The sequence below is a fragment of the Lepus europaeus genome, chromosome 2 (genome assembly GCF_033115175.1).
Source record: "Lepus europaeus isolate LE1 chromosome 2, mLepTim1.pri, whole genome shotgun sequence".
NCBI classification, from domain to species: Eukaryota; Metazoa; Chordata; class Mammalia; order Lagomorpha; family Leporidae; genus Lepus; species Lepus europaeus.
Window position 1 is genome coordinate 108631642 of NC_084828.1, and position 22710 is coordinate 108654351.

Sequence of the window (22710 nt, forward strand, 5' to 3'; positions counted from 1 at the left end):
TTTTTTGCAAAGCCAAATTGTTGCTGGTATTTTCTACATTTTGTGAAGTTATCAGGGAAGAAACATTCCCTTCTCCTAATTGAGAATTCAGGGATAACAGGCTTGCTGCTTCACAGGTGGTGCCTGTCCTTCAACTTGTATCCAACTTCCTTGTTGACATTTCCCCACCCATACACACCGCATTATAAACACTGGCAGCAGCAAGATGGCCTCTGTTTTCTTTTTAGGGGACGGTGACATCTGAGTGAGTTATAACATGTATTTTGCATTCCTTTCCTGGCACACAAACCCCTGACCTTTCCTCTGAGGTTAATATTGCAGTCAGCAGGGTTTTCAGGGGAGCTGTGATCTGTGCAACCAGCTCTTGCAAGGTAAGAAGAGCATTGGCCACTTGGGGGCACCCAGGTATGTATTTATTGGAAAAAATGCAGGCATTGCTCCGGGAAAGTACCAAGATCTCAAGAGAAAAAGGTGGAAATACTCGGTACAGTTAGCTCATTCCAACGTTACGGATCCAGACCTATGTTGCTAACCATAGTCTAAGGAAGCCTAACTTCCTATACAGGGTCAGAAGACCTGGGCCATGTGCCTGTTAACAGGTCTTTCAGCACAGGTATCAGCTTTGGGAACCTCAAAATTCTGTAAGCTTCTCCAGGACAGAGACCAAACACCTGTCCCATTCTCTATCATGTGCTGGGTGCTCTGTACCAGTGATTCAGTCTGTTTAATGAATGGCTGGATGGATGAATTGAGTAAATGGGCAAGGCATCTAGCAAGGAATGGGTGAACAGAGAATGGCAGATTTAAAGCCATAACTGTGTATCAGTGAAGGCAATTAATTAGCATGTGGCATTTCTACTAAGCATTGCAAATATTGAGAGATGTATTTAATTGACTCAGACATTTTCCTGAGAGATGAGAACTGGTAGGAAGATTTCCATGTTGCCTTTTTAAGTGAAGTGTTGTCAGACTGAGATCTTTTGTTACATTCATTATACAAATAGATATTATGTATGCAGACTAATTTATTTGTATTTTTGATAGGTAACCAAACACGGAATCCTCAAATACTATTCAGCCATAAATTTGTTTAAGATAGGACCATAGAAAGTGCACTTTGAGCTTCCATGTCGCCTGGGTCTGTTTGATTGCTTACTGGCCCTTGGCAGGCATGTTCCTCTACTGTGGATTTGACCTGACCAGCCATTTCCAGATGGACTTAGGGTTGGCTGCTCTTTGACTTAGAAAAACAAGCATTATTTGGTCTTGTCTTCAGCTCTGCAGCTCCAGAAATTAACTTTTATTAATTCAGCCAGGGAAACATGAACCCTGTGCATTGGCTGAAAATCGTACCGGCTAATAGTTAATTTTTTTCTGAGAAATAGTCTGGGAGAGTTTCCTGGTGCCAAAATAGTCTACTTCCAGGGAAATCTGCCAGGAAACTGTGTGAGGGTTACCAAGTTGCCTGGAGAGTCCAGGGCAGGACAAGGGAACCTGGTGACCTTTGTCCTAAGACACTCTTTCCAGCTTGGAGATTCAGCCCCAGAACCATATACCCAGTGTCTACACTGCTTGCAAAGGGAAGGAAGCTGGCGGTTTCCAAACCCTTTCTGCGCTGCAGGAGCCGTGCTTAGTGCTTTTACACATTTGTTTTACACTTGTTGCTTGTGATGTCATTTAACGGGTGAACCACTGCGGGGAATGGAAGGCTAAAAAAAGCGTTCTCTGCCCTCAAGGACTATGGGCTTGTGCCGCTAAGTTTGGTGTCCCCAAGTCACCTAGGGTTATCAACCAGTGAAAATGTGGCTGCTCCAAGCTGGGATGTGCCCTCAATTTGAACATACCCTGAATTTCTAAACTAGCATAAAGAAATGTAAAATGTTTTATTAGTGATTTTTTTTATATGAATCACACGTTAGAATTACATGGTATTTTAGATTGATTAGGTTAAAGCATCCTTAAAATATTTTCATATTTCCTTGTTTTTTTTATGTGGCTACTAAAATACTTAAAATTACATGCATGGCTCATATGACTCATAATATATTCTATTGTATAGCACTCTGTTATTTTAAAGAACAAAACATTTATTTATTTGAAAGGCAGAATCACACAGAGAGAGGAAGAGACATACACACACACACACACACACAGAGGTATCTTCCATCCACTAGTTCACTCCAGGCCAAAGCCAGGAGCCCAGAGCTGCTTCCGGGTCTCCCTCATGGGTTGCAGGGCCCCGAACACTTGGACCATCTTCCACTGCTTTTCCCAGGCCATTAGCAGGGAGCTGGATCAGAAGCGGAATAGCCAGCACTTGAACCAGCACTCGTGGGATGCCAGCGTCGCAGGTGGAGGCTTAGCCTGCTGTGCCACAATGCCAGCCCCATGGGTAGCGCTCTTAAACAGATAAGGCAGATACACAAATTGCTAGGATCCAGGATCACTTCTAACCTTGTGGTAGACATTTAAATTGGGGTAAACTTTTTGAAGGACAACTTGGTAATAGCCCACAATAATAAGATCTGGATTTCTACACGAGATACCTTAATATTAGACACAGAATGCTGAGCTTAAAATTGACACACCTAATGCTGCGTTGACCTTTTCCTTATGATTCCTGGAGAGTACATATTTGTCCTGGTGACAGCTGTTCACTGATAGGCTGTTACGTGCCAGGTTTTGGGGGATCTAGGGCAAAGGTGAATCATATGGCACTCATGATTCAAAATACCGACAGTTCTAAGGGCGGGGTAGGGAGGGGCCTCTGTGTGTGTCCAGTGGCTATGATACCAGATGGGAAATGAGAACGGTTTGGAGAGGCGTGGGTAAGAAGGTTTGGAGGTCCCAGAGGAGAGTGGTCACTCTGTGGCTTGGAGTCTGTTTGAGTTGGAGCCTGAAGGAAGTAGGATGGGTGTGGAGAGAGATTGGGCAGGTGGTAGGTGTGGCCCAGGGGAGAGAACAAGCAAGAGTGAAAGCGGGAAGTGAGACAGGAGTCTTCCATTTGCCTGGGACGTGCCTGGTGTGTGTGCTGAGGAGTGGTGAGCAGCCAGCCTTTAATAGTGGAAGGCCAGGTTGGGGAATAGGGCTTTTCCTGAGAACTTAAATGCCACAGGAATGGCCTTCAAATGCTAAGGCCTTAACGTGGTTTCCTGAATACCCAATTAGCTGTCCTTATAAAATTCTGAAGGCGAGGGGGAGAGAGAGGGAGAGAGAGAGGGAGGGAGGGAGGGAGGGAGAGAGATCCTTCTTTTCTGAGTGAAGTGGCTCAGTACTTCAGTGTTCTTAGGGTAAATTTTTGTGAAATGATTGCTTTCAGTCTATTCGTTCAGATCCTCCAAATGTGGTATTTATTTTGTTGTAATCAGCAGTGCTTTCTCCTTCAGGAGTGGGAAATACAAGGCACAATGAGGTGTGCTGAGACAAGACAACAACATTTTCTCTTGAGAGGTTTGAAAATCACACAGCCTTTTATGTTTCCCATTTCTCTGTTCCATGAATAAAAAGACACTGCTATGGAAATTATTTTTCTGGATATGAAGGCAAATGATGCCCTTGGGTCTTAGACCAAATTGGTACAACCATTGTCCAAACCCAGAGACTTAGAGGGGCCAGGAATCCTGAGGATGCTGGAGAATGTGACAGTGAAGAGCGTGGACTTAGGCATCAGACTTGGGATTCAATCCCCGCTCTACTGTAACAGTGTTCCTGCTCGCATCTCCTAAGACTCAGAGATCAGCGGCCTCCGATCCTTTGACACTGCTGCCTTCTTCTTTGCCATCAGATCCTGTGCTAACTTTTCCCCTTTGTCACGTTCTATTCATGGTCCACACTGTGATGTCTGTCCTTGCCTCTCTCGCCCCTGTATCTTACTCCTGCAAGACACAACCCTGCTTAAAGTCATGGTTCCTTGGGAATAACCCTGCACTTTCCCCCAAAAGCTGAACATGCCTGGAACATACACACACACACACACACAAACTGTGATGACATTAAATCGATCACCTCCCCTCTGCCCTCCACCACCTCCGCTGACGTTGACCACTGTTTGGCAGCCCTGCCAGAGTCCCTGGTAAATTCATTCTCTCACTCCTCCAGGAGATGACTCCACTTTTTGGCCTGTGTCCTCAAAGCTCCAGCATCTCTTTCTGACTCTGTCCACCAACGATCTTGCTGCTTATTTCACTGGGAAACAAGGAGCAGCTGAGAAAACCCCTCATCTGCCCACTACCAGACCCCCCTGTGCCTACTCATAGCTGTCCCCCGTCTTCTGCTCCTTGCCTCTGGCTGAGGCCCATCTCACCTGAGTGCACCTGATCCATTGCTGTTGCCCATTTAGAACTCCACTTCCTCAGTGTACTCCCGTAAGTTTCACTGAAGTTCCACTTTTCATTGGGTCGTTCTTATTATTGGAGCATGCTATAATAGCATTTATCGTTATAAATAACCCCTTTAATTCTTCGTCGCCTTCTAACTTTCCCTCATAACTGTGTTTGTCATTTAAGTGAAACTTTGAGAGGCCAGCACTGTGGCATAGTGGATAAAGCCGCCACCTCCAGCACCGGCATCCCGTATGGGCACTGGTTCAAGTCCCGGCTGCTCCACTTCCAATCCAGCTCTCTACTAATGTGCCTAGGAAATCAGCAAAAGATGGTTCAAGTCCTTGGGCCTCCCCCCACGTGGGAGACCCAGAAGAAGCTCTTGGTTCCTGGCTTTGATCTGACCCAGCTCTGGCTGTTGTAGGCATTTGGAGAGTGAACCAGCAGATCGAAGATCTCTCTGTCTCTGTCTCTGTCTCTCTCTCCCTCTCCCTATCTCTCTCTCTCTCTCTCCCCCTTCCCCCCTCTCCCTCTCTCCCTCTCCTTCCCTCTACCTCTGTCTCCTTCCCTCTCCCACTCTCTCCCTCCCTATCTTTCTCTCCCTTTCACTATGTAACTTTTTTCAAATAAAATAAATCTTACAAAAAAAGTGAAACTTTGAGAAGGTTGTCTACTTCACTGTCCACCTTTCCTCACCTCACTCTCTGTCTACAACATTCTCTCATGGATATTTCAGACACACAGGGAAGTTAAAAGAAGTTTATGGTGAATGCCCAGAAGCTACCTCCTGGACTCTACAATTAATATTTTGCTTGATTGTTTGATTTTATTTCATCCTCCTTTCTTGTTTTTTAAAGATTTATTTATTTGAAAGGCAGAATTCCAGAGAGGCAAAGAGAGAGAGAGAGAGAGAGAGAGAGAGATCGATCTTCCATCTGCTGGTTCACTGCTCAGATGGCTGCAATGGCCGGAGCTGCACTGATCAGAAGCCAGGAGCCAGGAGCTTCTTCTGGGTTTCGCATGAGGGTGCAGGGGCCCAAGGGCTTGGGCCATCCTCCACTGCCCTCCAAGGCCGTAGCAGAGAGCTGGATCAGAAGTGGAGCAGCTAGAACTCGAACCTGTGGCACCCATGTGGGATGCCAGCACTGCAGGAGGCGGCTTTACCTGCTATGCCGCAGCACTGGCCCCAATTGTTAATTATTTTAATCAGAATATATTATGCTTGCACAAATGCTTTCAAGTCTATATTCTTACTTAATTTTCATAATTTGCAAAAGACAAGGATTGGGAGAGGCAAAAATTCTCAGGATTGAATCCAGTTTTGCAACTTCTTAGATGGGTGGTCTTAGATGACTGAGTCCAGGTGTTCTCTTTGTGTCTCTTTGTCTTACTCTTCAATTTTTTCTTTCTCTTCCCCTTCAAACCTTTCTCACAGTTGTCTTCTCACTTCCAGCTGGTGCTGTGTCTCAGTGGATTTCAGCAGCTGCCTGCGATGCCGGCATCCCATACCAGAGTGCCAGTTTGAGTCTGGGCTGCTCTGCTTCCAATCTAGCTTCCTGTTGATGCACCTGGGAAGGCAGCAAATGATGGCCAAAGTACCTGGGCCCTTCACCCATGGGGGAGACCAGGATGGAGCTCCTTGTTCCTGTCTTTGGCTTGGTCCAGTCCTAGCTGTTGCAGCTATTTGGGGAGAGGATGGGCCTTTCAAATACATACATAAATAAATCTAAAAAAAAAAAAGAGAGAGACATAGTTTGTTAGGAAAAGAATTGCAGATTGGTGCCTCCTCTTAGGGGGCACCAAAATGTTAGGAAAAGAGGTGCAGAATAGAGAGGAGGCAGTGTACGAATTTACAGAGAAAATAAATTCGTAGAGGTGGGTGAGCAACTGCCCGCGTGAACAGTGATGGAACGTGTGGCAGAAGGTCCCTCTTTTCTTTTCACCAACACACTCATGTTTTAAAGGCATTTAAATTTTAAAAATCCATATAAAAGGAAGATATACATAGTTAGAGATCTCCCATCTGCTGGTTCACTCCCCAACAGTTGGGGCTGGGTCAAGCAGAAGCCAACAGTGAAGAAATCAATCCAGATCTACCATAGGGTGGCAGGGACCCAAGTACTTGAGCCATCACCTGCTGCCTCCCAGGCTACATATCAACAGGAAGCTGAAACGGAGAGTGGAGCCAAGACTTTATTTATTTATTTATTTGCATACATTTCATAAATACAACTTTAGGAACATAGTGATTCTTCCCACTGTACCCACCCTCCCACCCACATTCCCACCCCTCTGCCTCTTCCCTCTCCTGTTCCCAGTCTTGTTTATTACTAAGGTCTATTTTCACTTAACTTTATACACAGAAGATTAACTCTATTCTAGATAAAGAGTTCAGCACTTTTTATGAGGGAGTAAGAGAGAAAGAAATGAAAATCAAAACAAACAAAACAAGAACAAAAACTAAAAACAAAAAGCATTAAAAAAAAAAAAACAACCAAGAATAAAAACTGTTCCTCAACAGTCCAGACAAGGGCTGTTCAAACTCCTTGCATCTTGATGGTAAATTTGCCTTTTTTTAAAAAAAAAAAAAAAACAAAACTTAATTATCTTTAAAGAAGAACCCAAGAATGATACATCTTTTGTGAGCACTTAGACATAACTATAATTTGTGTGACCTAAGACTATCCTCCACTTAATAACACTAAAACGAAGTAATTCTTTGAGAACAGGTTTTACTATTAAGTCTCATAATACAACCCTTTGAGGTCAGAGGTCCTGCATGGGAAGTTAGCATACAGTGACTCCTGTTGTTTATTTAACAATTAACACTCTTATGAGGCTCTTGACAAGGGCTGTCTTGTCTGTGGAAGACTTTTGGATCCACAAACTCCTTCAGTATTTTGACAAGGCCATAAACAAAGTAGAAGCTTTCTCCTCCCTTCAGAGGAAAGTACATCCTTCTTTGGTGGCCACTTCTTTAAATTGAGGTCTCACCCACAGAGGTTCTTCACATAGACATTTTTTTGCCACAGTGTCTTGGTTTTCCATGCCTGAAATGCTCCTCTGGGCTTTTCAGCCAAACTAGAATGCTTTAAGGGCTGATTCTGAGGTCAGAGTGCTACTTAAGGTGGTTGTCATTCTATGAGTCTGCTGTGTGGACTGCTTCTCATGTTGGAGCTTTCACTCCTTTTTAATTCTGTTATTATTACCAAACATTTATCCTATTTATATGATTGCTTTATCGGTTGATCCTATCTATACGATCACTTTAACTCTTAATCCTATCCATATTATCTCTGTAACACTTTGAATGCATTTTTTACCACCCAGCTTAAGGGGATTTGAGGTCCATGGGGAACTGAGATTTGAACCCAGGCACCCTGCATGGAATTGAGGCTTCTCGATCAGTGACTTAACTGCTGTGCCAAATGCTTACCCTTTAGATGCATTTTAAGTGGGTTTCAGACATCAGTCCAAATACTTCAGTATGCTTACTGTAAAGCTAGGTTCAATTTTTGCTTAAAGTTTTCTCCTTTGAACTATGATTTATATATATTGAATTGCACAAATCTTAAATGTACTACTCAGAGTCCTAACAAATGCACTGCAGTCCAAACTCTTGTCAAGATGTAGAACTTGACCATCACCATAAAAAGTTCCCTCATTCTCCCTCCCAAGAAATTCCCAGACAACCCTCCTGTTTTTCTCAGCAACCACTCTGTTTTTCTGTTTTTTTTTAATACTTTGTATCTAAGAAACATTTTAGTTTGATTAGTTTCCTTCTTGAACAAAGAAAATTCATTCATAATGTACCTCCATAGAAATTTACTTAGTTTTGTACCATTCCTATTAATTGAGGCAGATATGTCAGAATTACATGTAACAAACACATTGGGAAATGGAGTTGCTATAAAGCAATCATTTTGGTCAAGATGCAAGCATGGATAATACCTGATTTCAAGATCTAATGTTTCTGTTTCCTCGGGATTATCCAAAAACATGTAGTGTGCAACTACAATTCCTTTTTTTAAAAAAGATTTTTATTTATTTATTTGAAAGGCAGAGTCACAGAGAGGCAGAGGCAGAGGCAGAGAGAGAGAGAGAGAGAGAGAGAGAGAAAGGAATCTTCTATCTGCTGGTTCACTCTCCAAATGGCCACAACTGCTAGAGCTGGGCTGCTCCTAAGCCAGGAGCCAGGAGCTTCTTCTGGGTCTCCCAGATGGATACAGGGGCCCAAGGGCTTGGACCATCTTCTACTGCTTTCCCAGGCCATAGCAGAGAGCTGGATCAGAAGAGGAGCAGCCAAGACTCGAACTGGCACCACATGGGATGCTGGCACTATAGGCAGCGACTTTACCCACTATGTCACAGTGCTGGTCCCTACAATTACTTTTTAAAAATTGTGGAACATTATACTCTTTAAATGGTACTTCCTTGCAGCTGTTCTTGATCATTCTTCTTTGATAACAAGGTAAAAATAGGCAGACAGGTAGATGAATGCTGCCAAAAGGAGGAAGAGGGATCTGGAGAAATGCAAAATGCAGATTGATGCATTTGGTATCTAAATAGATATTAGAAATAGCTAATAGATGTTAGGAATAGCTGCCCCCTCTGGTTCTGAAGCAATAGATCCCATAACCAACGTTAAAATACAAAATACAAACAGGTAGGGGCCAGCGCTATGGCATAGTGAGTAAAACCACTGCTTCAGTGCTGGCATCCCATATGGGCACCGGTTCGAGTCTCAGTTGCTTCTCTTCCAATTCAGCTCTCTGCTGTGGCCTGGGAAAGTAGAAAATGGCCAAACCCTTGGATCCCTGCACCCATGTGGGAGACCTGGAAGAAGCTCCTGGCTCCTGACTTTGGACTAGCACTGCTCTGACCATTGCGGCCAGTTAGGGAGTAAACCAGCGGATCGAAGACCTCTGTCTCTCTCTCTCTCTCTCTCTCTCTCTCTCTCTCTCTCTCCCCCTCTCTTTTTCTCTCTGTATAACTCTGACTTTCAAATAAATAAATAAATCTTAAATAAAAATACGAACAGTTGTGTTGTTGCTATCTAGCATTGGTAGTAATCAGAGATAGAAGTAAGGAAGACAGAGCCTTAAGCTTTCATATAGCACTATGTCTGTGTGTGTGTGTATGTGTGTACACATATACATTAACCACTCTTGATTTATACCACCATTTATTCTTTTTGCCTTTCTGGAAGATTATCAAAATTGAATCATATAGTATGTATTCTTTTGTGTCAGGCTTTTTTCACTCAGCATAATGTTTATGAGAATCATCCCTATCATGTGTATCAGTAATTCATGGCTTTCTCCTGCTAGTATTCCATAGTTTGTTCAACAGTTTGTTTTTCACTTCTCCGTTGATGGATACCTGGGTTGTTTCCAGCTTGGGGCTGTTATGAATAAACTTGCCGTGAGCAGACACAAAAGTCTTTTTGTGGATATATGTTTTCTGTTCTCTTGACTAAAAACTTAGGAATGAGATTACTGGGTCATAGGGTAGATGCGTGTTTAGTTTTATAAGAAGCTGTGCTAGGAGCCAGCGCCGTGGCTCACTTGGTTAATCCTACGCCTGTGGTGCCAGCATCCCATATGGGCGCCGGGTTCTAGTCCTGGTTGCTCCTCTTCCAGTCCAGCTCTCTGCTGTGGCCTGGGAGAGCAGTGGAGGATGGCCCAAGTGCTTGGGCCCCTGCACCCGCATGGGAGACCAGGAGGAAGCACCTGGCTCCTGGCTTCGGATCCGTGCAGCATGCCGGCCGTAGCGGCCATTTGGGGAGTGAACCAATGGAAGGAAGACCTTTCTCTCTGTCTCTCTCTCTCACTATCTAACTCTATCTATCAAATAAAATAAATAAATAAATAATAAAAATATAAAAATAAAAAAGAAGCTGTGGTTTGATTTGAATAGGGTATGGTTCTCAAAGTCAAGCAGGTAGTTAAATCCCAAATCATTATGTTGGTGGTACTAAGGGCCTGGAAACTCCATCCAGTTGTGATGTACAGTAGGTGGGCCTGTGGGAAGTCCTCAGGTAACTAGGAGGATGCTGATGGAAGGTAGTTCTCACGAGAGGATTGCTTACAAAAGCAGAGTTGGGCCCTAGTTGCTCTCTCTGCTTCCTGGCGCGCTCTCTCATTGCTCTTCTGTAAACATTCCACATTTGTCCTCCTCTGGCCTTACTAGATGGCCAGACCTATGGGACCTGCCTGATCCTGGGCTGTGAACCTCTTAACCCATGAGCTGCAATAAACCTCCTTGCTTCATGAGAATCTTGTACTAGGTGTTTCATTGTAATGAAAGCTGACCAGTACAGAAAATCATTGCCAAGAATGAGATTCATCCTGTAGCTATAACCTACAAGCGTGGAGACATCTTCGGAATTGGCTTACTGAAAAATGTTGGAAGAATCTGATGGACTGAGCTCAAAAGAGCCTAGAATGTTATAAGCAGAGGGCTTAGAGAGTAGCAGTGCTGATAAAAATCTGGACAGTACAGGCAGGCTGATGCTGTTTCAGGGGAATTGAGGATTCCACTGGGACTTGCACTAAAACCCACTCCTGTTGCTTGGTGGCAGAGAACCTGGCTTTGTGGTGTCCATGTTCTGATACTTTGTTGGGGGGTGCTGAACTTAAAGATGGGAGACTGATTTGTTTGGAAACGGAGATTTCAGGACAGCAAAGCCTTCAGGCCGTAGCATGGGGTTATTGCCTGCTGAGAGCTAGTTTTGCAGTGAGAATCAGGAGCAAAATGGGGGGGCAGAGAGGGCAGATTTGGAAACTTTGCATCCTGGCCAGAGGAGGAAGGAAGACAAGGTGGCACACTGGGGGCGGGGGTGTGTGGTAGGAAACCACTTTCTAAAGGTGCAGGTAGAAGGAAGCCATGTGTCAATGGGCAAACAATGGGAGAAAGACCTTGAAGGCGTGGCAGAGATCTTTGAGGCTTCCCCTCCCATCACAGGCTCAGAGGTTTGGAAAGGAAATTTGATTTCAGAGACCTTCCAGAGTGTAATCCTTTTAGGAGAGAGCTCCAGGGTACCTTGCTTTCCCAGGCTCAGCTTTGGATTCTGTCTTGCCAGGAAAATATTCTGAGGCTGCTGCAGCAAGGTGTCCCGGGTACAGCTCATACTGGCCACAGACCCTGGTGTTGCTCATTTGATACTGGTTTTGCAGGTTTGCACAACACAAGAGTTATGGGATCATGGTAGTTTCCACTGAGATTTCAAAGTAAAGCTGGAGAGGACAGGTGTAGTTGTGCCACGGGATTCTAGCCTGTGTATGGAACTTCTGCTGAGGCAGTGCCTAATGTATGCCAGTAATGCTGGGACGGAGACCCAGGTAGATAGATGTACCGGCTGTGTGAAAGGCCTGCAGGGGAGAGATGCAAACATTGTATCACCCACACCAGAAAGCTGCACACATATCAGTATGCAAAACCATCCTGAGAGAGCAGCCAAGTGGGCAGAAACCACCAGAGCTGTGGATGCCTGGAAGCCTCCGCCTTGATTTCAAAGAATGCCTGGACAACCTCAGAGGCCAAGCAGAGGGCTGTCCCAGGGGGCAGAGCTACTACAGAGAACCCTCAGGGGTAGGAATTGCTGTAGGGTTCCTATCAGGGTAGTGCCGAGTGGAGCTGCAGAGACGACACTCTGACCTGTGAGAACATGTGGGCTGTGACTAGCAAAGCCAACATGTTGGAGCTGCCTGAGCCTTCAGGAGCTCCTCTCCTGCCTCACTGTGCCCTGGATGCCATATGTGGAACTTTAGGATTTAAAGTTCGGTCTGTTGGATTTTGGTCTTGCTTTGATCCAATTCCTCCCGTCGATTTCTGTTTTCCTGGTTTTGAATGGAAAGGTATATCTTGTGCCTCCCACAGCATTGTATGGTGGAAGTGTGTAACTTGGAATTTTGCAGGATCATAGCTGGAGTTGCCTTGGATCTCAGATGAAACTTTGGTCTTTTAAACTAATGACAGACCGAGTTAAGACGTTGGAACTATTGGCAGTGGGATGATTGTGTGTTGCATGCTTGTAGGTTAGAAGGATATGAGTTTGGGGGACCCAGGGGTGGAATGCTGTCACCTGAGTAGGATATGGCTCCCAAACTCATGTCCACAGTTGAATCTCAAAATCATTATGTTGACAATACGAAGAGCATGGAAACTCTTTCCAGTTATGGCATCTGGAGAGTGGGACTAGTGGAAGGTCCTTGGGCCTTCGGGGGCTGCCCTCAGAGGGTAGTTCTTGCCAGAGGGTTGGTTATACACGCTGATGTGGGTTAGTCTCTCACGGTGTAATCCTTCCTCTGTGCATGCTCCATCATCGCCATGCTGCAGCCTCATCCGATGGCCTAAGCAGCGGGGCCTCCCAGATCTTGGACTGTGAGCTCCAGACCATGAGCCAAAATAAACCTGCCTTCATCACTAGCTTGTCTAAGGTGGTTTTTTTTTGGTAGTAACGAAAAGCTAACACAGACTATTAGAACTTTTTCTGAAATTGTTGTTGTTGAACGCTCTGACCAGTGTTTTAGGAGAGCTGTACTTGCTGTATGTCCTTGTCTGCATTGGGATTGACAACCTACTTATTTTTAATTTTTTTTCATTTATTTTCATTTTTATTTGAAAGAGAGACCACACATACACATATACTCACACACATTCTCTCTCTCTCTCTCACACACACACAAAATGCCCACGAAAACTAGGCCTGGATCAGGCTGAAGCCAGGAGCCCAGAACTTCATCTGGCTCTCCCATGTGGGTGAACTTGGGAGACAGGGACCCAAGTTCTTGAGTCATGATCTGCTCTTTTCCCAGTATGTGCATTAGTAGGAGGCTGGATTAGAAATGAAATAGATGGAATTTGAATCAGGCAGTTCAGTGCAGGATGTGAGTGTCCCAAGCAACGACTTCACCATTTTACCGAACTCTTGCCTTATGATCTTTTTATGTTATCCATTTTGGTAGGGATAGAGCAGCATCTCATTGTTTTATAATTTCCTAGATGAATATTGACATTGAGCACTTCTACTTGTATGTACTAGTCATTAGTGCCCTCAAATCTTTTTGCTCACTTTTTATTGACCAGTAGACATTTATGCTGTATCCTAGATGTCAGTTTTTTGTCAGATCTGTGATTTGCATATATTTTCTCCCAGGCTGTGCTTGTTTGTTTATTTTCTTAATGGTATTTTTTTGGTGAGCAGAAAATTTTAACTTTAATGAACTATTTTTTTCTCTTATGTTTATTTCTTAGAGTGCCATATCTAAAAGCTTTATAATTTTAGCTTTCAAATTTAGGTCTGTGATCCTCATCAAATTTATTTTTGTGAACGGTTTGAAGCTGGGTTTGTATTTCTTTTCTTTCTTTTTTCTTAATACCATGTACATATTTAGTTGTTTTAGCATTAGTTGTTCAGCATACTTTCCTTTTTTCATTGGGCTTCTGTGCCACTATTGTGAAAATCAAATGGTCTATTTCTAAACTCTCTTTTTTTAATGATTGTTTTAGATAGTCTTAAGTCCTTTGAATTTTCTATGCACATTTTAGAGTGATCAATTTCTACCCAAAATGTTCATTTATGATTATAATTGAGATTGAGATGATCTGTAAATCAGTTTGTGGAAAACAGACTGTGGAACGATATTATGTCTCAATTCATGAACATGGTATATCTACTCATTTAGATGTTTAATTGCTCTCAGCAATGTCTTGGAATCGCATTCTAATTTGAACCCACATTTTGGGCTTTTGCAGCTAAAATTCCCTGGAACCTACTCGTCTCTAGACCCTCGTTGGTCTCCATGTGTTATGTCCAATCTCATTTCTGTCTTCCTCTTTCCCTATCTCTCAGCTGCCTTTGGTCATCTGTCCATCTATCCTTGAGTCACTTTGTTCACCTGGCTTCTGTGGGTTGCCTCCCACCTCACTGCCCATTTCTTTAGAACCTCTTTTTTTTTTTTTTTCTTTGCTGGGTCCTTCTCTGCTTCCTGATATGTAAATGTTGGAGGGCCTTGAGCCTCAATCCTCAAACATCTTTCCCTCATCCACTCTCAGTCAGTCTCATGGTGAAAATATGCTATTTAAAACCAACCATCCTATTTAAAGTCATCTGACTCCCAGTTTTATATCTCATCCTGAATCCCAGATTTATGTATCCAGAGTCTTCATGGAGACATACATTTTCCTATGAGTCTTCATCTGGGTCTCTCAAAGTTCTTTCAAACCTAATTTCTGTAAACTTGCACTCTTGATTTGCTCCCTGCCACCTGCTGTGGTCCCCAGCTCAGCAACTGTATTCTTCTTCCTCTTGAGCATTTGCCAGTCTTCCAGTCTGCCTTGACACCTCTTCTTTCACACCCTGTATCACCACCCACGTTGGGAAACCTTCCTGGCTGTGTCTTCACAGTGTACCTTAGGTGTGACTGCTTCTCCCTGTCATTTCGCCTGGCCAACTGCAGTGCTCTCCCATACAGCCTGCCTTCTCTAGGTCTATTCTTTACCTACACAACTTAAGTAATCTTTTGAAATGTCACAGCCTTTTGCTCTCCTGATTAAAACCTTCCGGGGCCTGCCATTCTGTTTAGAAAACACAGGTAAACTCTACGATGGGTTGCAAAGGCTTCTGTGGTCAGACCGCCCTGTTTCCTCTCTGACTTCATCCTCCGCTGCTGCCCTTGCTTCCATAGCACTCTGACAGCACTGGCCTTCTTGTTGTTTTGTTTTGGCCTCAGGGCCTTGGCAGCATCTGTTTCTTCTTCCTGGATCCTTTCCCCAGATACTCGCAGGGCGTGTTACCTGACTATCTACGTCTCAGTTCGGTGTCTTCTCTCTCCCTAAGGAATGTCCCTTCCTCCTCCCTCGGCACCCCTTCACTCCTTTACTCTTTTTTTGTTTGCTTTCTTCATAGTATTTAACATTGCCTGATTTTGTACTTGTTTGTTTTAATTTTTTGTAGTCGCTCTGATGTAATAGAATATAAGCTCCATGAAGATTGGGGCTTTCCACCATGTGTCATGAATGCTGGTAACAGTGCCTGTCACATAGTTGATGCTCGGTAAATATGTGTTGAATAAATGAGCTTGGGCAAGTTAATATTTCTGACTCAATTTTCTTCATCTGAGAAATGGAAGAAATACCTGCTTCGTGGGGTGGATACGGAGGTCAAAATGCTGGGTGTTATGATATGGCAGTCATGCTGGCTGACTGTTTGGTAATTATCACTTAGCAATATAAATGACTTAACTCTCATATAGATGTATGCTAGGTAAGGTGGAATTTGTCTGTTAAATTCCTTTTACAATAGTTGATTTCAGAGTTACAACTAGTGACCTATACTTATTGATAGGAGAAGTAAATTTTAACACAGCCCCTGACTTTTATGTAGAGTTTTTGGCTTTACGGTGGTGTAAAAATGTGCCCTTGGGATCAGTATCATGGCACAGTGGGTTAAGCTACAGTTTGTGATACCTATACTCCATATCATAGTGCTGGTTCAAGTCCCCGCTGTTCCACTTCTGATTAAGCTCCCTGTGAGAGTTCTTGGGAAGGCAGTGGAAGAGGGGCTAAGTGTTTGGGACCCTGCCACCCACATGGGGAACCCAGATGGAGTTCTGGGCTGCTAGCTTCAGCCTGGACCAGCCCCCGCCTTTTGGCTGTTTTGAGGAGTAAACACATGGTTAAAAGATCTCTTTTTTTCTGTATGTCTGTCTCTCCCGCTGTCACTTTGCTTTTCAAATAAGTAAGTAAATTTTAAAAATAAATAAATAAGGCTGGCGCCACGGCTCAATAGGCTAATCCTCCGCCTGCGGTGCCGGCACACTGGGTTCTAGTCCTGGTTGGGGCGCCGGATTCTGTCCCGGTTGCCTCTCTTCCAGGCCAGCTCTCTGCTGTGGCCCAGGAGTGCAGTGGAGGATGGCCCAAGTGCTTGGGCCCTGCACCCCATGGGAGACCAGGAGAAGCACCTGGCTCCTGGCTTCGGATCAGCGCGGTGCACCGGCCGCAGCATGCCGGCAGCAGTGGCCATTGGAGGGTGAAGCAGCGGTAAAGGAAGACCTTTCTCTCTGTCTCTCTCTCTCACTGTCCACTCTGCCTGTCAAAAAATAAATAAATAAAAAAAATAGAAATGAACATGCACGCTGCAGACATTTCTATTTTTCACTTTGTATACAGTATTCAATACATTTGGCTTTGTGTTAGATGATTTTGGCCAATTGTAGGAGAATGTAGATGTTTTGAGCATGTTTAATATGGACTGGCTAAGCGATGAAGATGGCGAGCGGGGTGTATTCAGTGCAGTTTTGACTTAGGATGGCTTTATCTGGATTTAGCTTCATGGTAAGTTGAGGAGCACCTGACACATGCACAGTTGAATGCCAGAGCATTTCTAAGTAGCCAGGCCAGGCCGGCCAACAGAACACATTCACGAGGCTAATCAGTTCTCTAATGAGTTTGCTGTTGCTGATTGCTACATGGTGTTGAGTGATTTTTTTTTAAACCTGTGCCACCAGAAGGCTTTTGGGAGACCTGAGTTTGTGCTGCCCCTTGAAATGCAGGGGAGGATGAGAGAATGGAATGCACCAGTGTGGTTGGAAGGAGTGATCTTGTGAGGAAGCTGTGTGAGAGCAATGCAAAGAAGGCAGGGTAGGGATGACAGCAAGCGGCCGAAGGCAAAAGGAACTGCTGGGGCAACAGGACACCATCCCGTGCTTGGACTGGCTGGGCAAGGAAAGACACGCTTCTGGGTGATTAATAAGCAAGGGAAATTATTGGGAGAAGGTTGCTATAGCACCTTGTCCCATGTTCCCTGACAGCGCAGGCAGCCTGGCAGTAACCTCTACTTTATGCTTTGTGTGCAGTGGACAGGCCTGCAAGTCCAGAGGCAGGAAGGAACAGGAGGGCCTGGAAACCAAGTTGGAGCTTCCCATTTACCCGTGAGAATTCTCTAGTGTGTAGTGACGTCAACGAGAAGGTAAGTGATCATTTTCGCTCTGACTCCTTATTGAGAAAGAAAAGAGTATGGGAAACTAGGAATTAAATGTCTTCAGTGAACACAATAATTTATGTTTTTGACATGCACATTAAGGAACACTTGGCTTGTTTTTTAGGAGAGCATATTGTGTCAGACTAGTCATACAAAGCTATGTTCTTACTATGTTATGAAAGGAAAACATGCATTGTACGTGAAGCAGCCCAAGGATAAGGATATGTCAGAAGGTTCATGGAAAATGAAATTTAAAATATTTAAAAATTTTGGTGCAAAAAAGTGCACCAGAGGGGTCTTCACAAAGGTCCTGGAGAATGCATATGAAGGGGTTAGACTGGTGGCACAGTGCCACAGCTTGGGATGATCACATCCCATATCGGCCTGGGATCAGGTCCTACCTCTGCCTTCAATTCAGCTTCTTGCAAGTGATTGGAATGTGGGCTCCTGGCTTTGGCCTGATTCAGCCATGGCTGTTGCAGGCTTTTGGTGTGTGAACCAGAAGATGGAAGGAAGATTTCTCTCTCTCTCTCTGTCTCTCTCCCTCTGCCTTTGAAATAAATACATAAACTTAAAAAAAAAGAGAAAGTGCATATTGGGAAAAAAAAAAACTATGCATGAATTTTAGCACTTTTTGCACTAAAGTATCTTTGAATTCCATTTTATATGAGCTTTTTGAAGTACTCTCACAGTCTGTGAATTGATGAAATTATTAAAAAGTTAGCTAGGCAATGCTGAGATACAATTTGCTTGAAATTACTCAGTTTTGTGTGAAAGGACAGTAACTAAAAGGGTGCCTGTGCATGTACCTTAAATTTTCTGTGACTGCCAAGTTATAAAATGTTGTTACCTTTTGAAGGTTTGTGATAGGTCTGTGAGCAAATTGTGGTCATCATGAAAATGAGCCTGAAAATGTGAGAGCAGCCACATAAAATGAAACATAGATAGGACTCCTGACAGATATTGCAGGAGGAGTGGATGTGGAGACAAAGAGCGCTGTTGTCATTAACACAGCCTGGCCACACGTGTCGCAGATTAAATAATGAATGCTAGTTGGTGGGCACAGGGAGGAGAGAACAGAGAGTCCATTGTGTCAGCTTAGCAGTCTGATTCCAAACTAATTGGTTAAGTAAAATCTTCTGTTTTGGTTAGAGCCAATGGAAAATGCAGCAGTTGAAGTATTGTAAATCTCGCAAGAGACCCTGGATCACCGATCAGAACTAAATAAAAGAGCTTGGAGCAAAGAATCCAATTAGGTTGTTAGCCTTGCCTGCCCATAGAAGCTGAAGGGAAGTGTGGGTCCGTCATTTGGTTCTGTACCCGCTGTGCCTTCCTCTCCCAGTGAGGTTCTAGCTAGTGTGGAAGGGACAGGCTTGTCCTTGCTGTCTGCTCTGCCCATGACCATGGCTCCATGGAGTGGGGTGACAGATGCCCCTTTCTGCCTGGGAGGTGGCACGGTGATGGGACCCAGGCAGTGGTGTCTTTCTGGACAGCAACTTCTGCTGGGGTTCGAGGCAGGTTTGGTGGCTTGCTTTTTCGCTACAGTGAGATCATGAACTTGTGCTCCACAGATGAAGGATTCCTGTTTTCTTTTCTTTTTTCTTTTTCTTTTTTTTTTTTTTTGACAGGCAGAGTTAGAGAGAGACAGAGAGAAAGGTCTTCCTTTTCCGTTGGTTCACCCCCCAAGTGGCAGCTATGGCCGGCGCGTTTTGCCGGTGCACTGCACTGATCCGAAGCCAGGAGCCAGGTGCTTCCTCCTGGTCTCCCATGCAGGTGCAGGGCCCAAGGACCTGGGCCATCCTCCACTGCACTCCTGAACCACAGCAGAGAGCTGGACTGGAAAAGGAGCAACCAGGACAGAATCCAGCGCCCAGACTGGGATTAGAACCCGGTGTGCCGGGGCTGTAGGCAGAGGATTAGCCTATTGAGCCGCGCGGCACCAGCCCAGGATTCCTATTTTCATTAGTTTAGAATGTGGAGTCCCATGGTGGAAGGAGCACAAATCAGAAGTCCTGGCTTTGCTTAAACCCAGGCACTCTGGTATAAGATGCAGGTATCCCTTGGGGCGGGCATGTGGTGTAGCAGGTAAAGCCACTGCCTGCAGTGCCGGCATCCCATATAGGCACCAGTTCTGGTCCTGGCTGCTGCTGCATTTCCAATCCAGCTCTCTGACATGGCCTGGAAAAGCGGTAGAAGAGGGCTCAAGTCTTTGGGCTCTTGCATCCATGTGGGAGTCCCAGAAGAAGCACCTGGCTCCTGGCTTCGGACTGGCGCAGCTCCAGCCGTTGTGGCCAATTGGGAAGTGAGCCATCGGATGGAAGACCAGATCTCCTTCTCCTCTCTCTGTGTAACTCCGACTTTCAAATGAATAAATAAATCTTAAAAAAAATTCAGGAATCCCAAGTGGCATCTTAACCACTGTGTCACTGTCATTTTTATTTTAGTCATGAAGAGCATAAATCTCAGCCAGCTGCTTTCTCAAATATCATCCAGCTATGATTGACAGATCAGTGAGAAAAAAAATTCCTTTTTCATTTACAAATCATCATTTGAAACTATGCTTTTTAAAATATGTTAAATAAAATAATTTGTTGTTAGATAAATGCATAAGATTTTTATCACTGTAGATTTTCTTTTGAGAACTTAAAGTTGAGCACTCCTGTGTTCCAGTCATCAGGTGTGTAACAGTGAAAAGGGTGCAACCTTTATCTTCAGGAAGTCCACTGGGTAGCAGAAGAGACAAATGAATAGGCTGTCGTTTACCTGGAAGGTCGATGGAGGCAGTGATAGAGTAAGGATAATGCAAGGGGACAGACACTGTTGTGTAATTGGGGACATTAGGGAGGACTTCTGTCAACTGGAACTGAGCAAGTTAGCAAGAGTAATGCAGGACGAGGGCAAGCTATTCCAGGAAGAAGAAACAAAGCAGGCTGGGAACAGGTATCTAAGCGTGTTTCAGTAGAGTAGAATTGTCTCCAGGCGCACACTGGGGAGCACCCCTACTTTTCAGCAGATGCTACCCTGAGACCAGCAATACAGCGCTCAGTCTTTCTGGTCTAGGAGGCCACATAAATGAAATTTTGTGGGTTTTTTTTTATTTGTTTCTTTTTGCTTTTATTTAATTTTTCTTTTTTCAGGAAATCAACAGACATTTATGGTATTGAAATGCTCATTTGTTCACTTTATAACCCAAAGGCCTGCTTCTGGTTTACTTAAAGAACCCCTGAAGGACACTGGACTTTGCAGGTTATGAATAAATTCCTATTCAATTTTGAATATATATATATGAATTCCTTTACAAAGATTGTCTACTGAATAAAATTAAAGTGCAGGGGGTTGGTGTTGTGGTGCAGTGGGTTAAGGTGCTGCCTATGATGCCAGCCTTCCATATGAGCACCATCGAGTCCTGGCTGCTCTACTTCCTATCCAACTTCCTTTTGATGTGCCTGGGAAAGCAGCCAAGATGGCCCAAGTGGTTGGGCCCCTGACACCCAGATGATAGACCTAGATGGAGTTCCAGGCTCCTTAGCTTTGGCCAGGCCCAGCCTTGGCTATTGGAATGGGAATGAACCAGTGGATGGAAGATCTCCCTCTCTGTCTCTGTAACTCTGCCTTTCAAATGAATAAATAAATCTTATAAAAAGTACATAGGAATGCAAAGCAAACTGGTTATACTGACATACAATGACCAATATGCCAAGAAGTAAATATGTAATATGACATATACCCGCTTTATTAATGCATTACCTACCAAAGTCTAGTGGCAAGGATAATAACTATTGTGATTTTGAAGGAGTGATTCGTGTAAGTTACATTTTGATATATTTTTTTCTTTTTTAATGAACCATTTATTTGAAAGGCAGAGTTATAGATAGAGAGAAAAGGAGAGACAGAAAGAGATCTTCCATCCATTGGTTCACTCTACGAATGACTGTAATGGCCAGAGCTGGTCTGATCCAAAGCCAGGAGCCAGGAGCTTCTCCTGAATCTCCCATGTGGGTATTGGGGCCTGAGGACTTGGGCCATGTTCTGGGGCAGGACTCGAATTGGCACCCATATGGAATGCTGGTGCTGCAGGTGGCTTTACCTGCTACACCACAGTGCTGGCTCTGCCCCCAACCTCTGCTTTTTTTTTTTTTTCTTAAGATTTATTTGATCTATTTGAAAGGCAAAATTAGAAAGAAAGGCAGAGATAGGGAGATCTTCCATCCATTGCTTCAGTTCCCAAATAGCTGCCACAGGCAAGGCTGGACCAGGTCAAAGGCAGGAGCCCGGAGCTTCATCTGAGTCTACTACGTGGCTGCTGTGCCGCAAGTACTTGGGCCATCTTCCACTGCTTTTCTAGGTGCATTAGTAGGGAGCTGGATTGGAAGTGGAGCAGCCTGGATATGAACTACCGCCCATATGGGATGCAGGCATTGCAGGCAGTGTCTTAACCTATTAAGCTACAATGCCAACTCTGATATTTTGATATGTTTTTAATAAGTGAAAATTTCAATAATGCGATATGAATTTGTTTTATTTCTATCAGTGACAAGTCACAAGAATGGCTAGTTTTCTTGCAGATTCTTACCTATACTTGTAATTAGCGGAAAGGCCAAATTTCAGTTACAGATCAGTAAAAGCTAAGATGAAATTTTTTTCTTTTATGTCTGAATTCTGTGTGAGTTCCTCAGAAGCCCTTAGCTGGAAATTTCACCCTTTCCTGCCAAGCAGGGGCAGAGTGTGTCCCCCATCGCCATCCCCAGGGCTGCCCCTTCTGTGCTGACAGCCCCTGGGTGTTCTGCCCTGCCTCAGCCCAGGACTGGATGCCAGGCTTGCCTCTCCTAGGGCCTGCAGGCCTCCCCCCTGGGCAGCCCACAAGACCTCAAAGCCACCTGCCCCAAGCAACTCCTGAGCCTGACCAGGCCACTTCCCCTGCTCCACCAGCCTGCCCTTCCTCCTGTGTTCCCTGCCTCTGTGAATGGCAGGAACACAGTTACCACAGATGTGGCTCAGGCCCCAAACCTGACGTGGCGAGGGAGCTGGGAAGCGTGCGGGGGACAGGATCACCACACCCACCCTCGTTATGCAGATGTAAACTTGGGGACTTGAAAACATGCCTCTGTCCTCCCTTTCACTTGCAGCATCCTCTAAACTTAGGCTCATCCGACAAGACCCAGTACCTCTGCTTATCTTTTCAGCCTATACATCTGGCCACTTTCTGGTTTAAATCTCTCCCCCTGGCTCTTGCCTCCAGGCTTTGATGTCCTAGGGCTTCTGTTGTGGGTGCAGAGTTGTCTTTGCCTGGGTCCCCAGCCTCAACAAGTCCCCGTGGCCCCACCTGGTTTCTTCCTTTGAGGTTGAGAACTGAGCCAAAGCCCTCTGCCTGGGGACCCCTTACCTCGCTTGTCACCATCACATCCC

General features: G+C 44.6%; 1 protein-coding gene across 2 annotated transcripts in view; it reads left to right on the plus strand.

Annotated features, from left to right (window-relative positions):
- The window catches only part of PLD1 (phospholipase D1), a 237617-nt gene that overhangs the window by 27423 nt on the left and 187484 nt on the right, over positions 1 to 22710 (plus strand). For both annotated transcript variants that reach the window (XM_062211829.1, XM_062211841.1), the window contains exon 2: positions 17180 to 17292. The gene's annotated coding sequence lies outside the window, so the exon portion shown is untranslated. The remainder of the gene's footprint in view (positions 1 to 17179; positions 17293 to 22710) is intronic.